Below are 1,480 nucleotides of genomic sequence, written 5' to 3'. Positions count from 1 at the left end.
GATTAAATACGCTTTACACCGCTTAATCAGCCAAAGGAGTAAATGTAAAACAACTGAATACTTGTCAGTGATTGGTTGAAATTATCGAAATAAGACAATTTTTTACATGAAATAAATTCGAATACAAAAATATTTTTCTGTTCTATAACACAAAATAGATAAGTATACGAAGTTTGAAAGTCTTTCGGTACCAAAAACACTACGTAAAACATTAATGAAAAGTGTGGCCCCCGTTTTAAAAAAGATCCCGAGGGAGTTTTGAGAGCAGAGAAAAAAGGGGAAACAAAGGAAGAAGTACAAAAAGGACATGAAGAAGAATTGTGCAAGAAAGGACTACACAATCAATTCCATGAAGCCACAATAGAAGTGGCAGTGCATGCCATCAAAGTGACACTGGGGTAAGATATACGAAGCCCAATATACCCATCATGACTACCCGTTTGATAAGGGTACACCAGGCACATGCATCGCAACCATATGTGCGCGACATGGTGATCCCATACGCGCATTCCATTCTGCTTTTCATATCTTGGTAAAAGATTTCACAATTTTATATCCACCCAAGAATGTGTTACTAATATGTTACAGTATGTGTGTGTGTCTGTGTGTGTGGGCGCGAATGTGTGTGAAGGTGTGTGTGTGTGTGCATAAATATATATGTATGCATATACATGTAAGTATACATATATGCACACGTACACACATACATATGCATACATACATGCATACATACATACATTCATACATGCATACATACATGCATACATACTTACATACACGTTTCCTTCCTCCCTTTCTTTCTATTTTTCTTTCTTTCTTTCTTTCTTTTTTCTCTTTTTTCCATCCTTTTTCTTTTCCATTTTTCCTTTAGTTCGTTCGTTCCTTTATTTCTTTCCTTCTTTTCTTCCTTCTTTCTTTCTTTCTTTCTTTCTTTCTTTCTTTCTTTCTTTCTTTCCTTCCTTCCTTCTTCTGTATTTCTTCTTTCTTTCTTTCTTTTTTCTTTCTCCCTTTCCTTCTTCCTTTCTTTTCTCTTTCTTTCTTTCTTTCTTTGTATTTCAACCGTAAGTAATGCAATATGCCGGAGTTTATCTCACTTTGCACGAGTTCCTTGTTCGCGCGCGCGGACGTTCGTATATATATATACATATATATATATGGGAGAATATACAAATAATAACAACAGACGAGGACAGGTGGTGTAAATAACAAAAGTATATATTAGTATGACGCTCGGGAATACGGAAAGTCTTTGACGTTTCGAGCTACGCTCTTCAACAGAAAGAATACGGAGACAAGGAGAAAAACACGGAGAAAAAAAATTGAATAGTGTTCAGTCAACGGTCAATCATAATAATGTATATATATATTCTTATTTACTACCTTCTCTTCTTCTCTCTAACAGCGTTGAGCCTCGTGAAAGTCCAAGACCAAACGACCTTCCAGTATGAAACCCTTCCGTTTCCTGATTCTCCAGTTATGG

This window comes from Octopus bimaculoides, chromosome 6 (genome assembly GCF_001194135.2).
Source record: "Octopus bimaculoides isolate UCB-OBI-ISO-001 chromosome 6, ASM119413v2, whole genome shotgun sequence".
NCBI lineage: Eukaryota > Metazoa > Mollusca > Cephalopoda > Octopoda > Octopodidae > Octopus > Octopus bimaculoides.
This window is presented reverse-complemented; position numbering follows the sequence as displayed.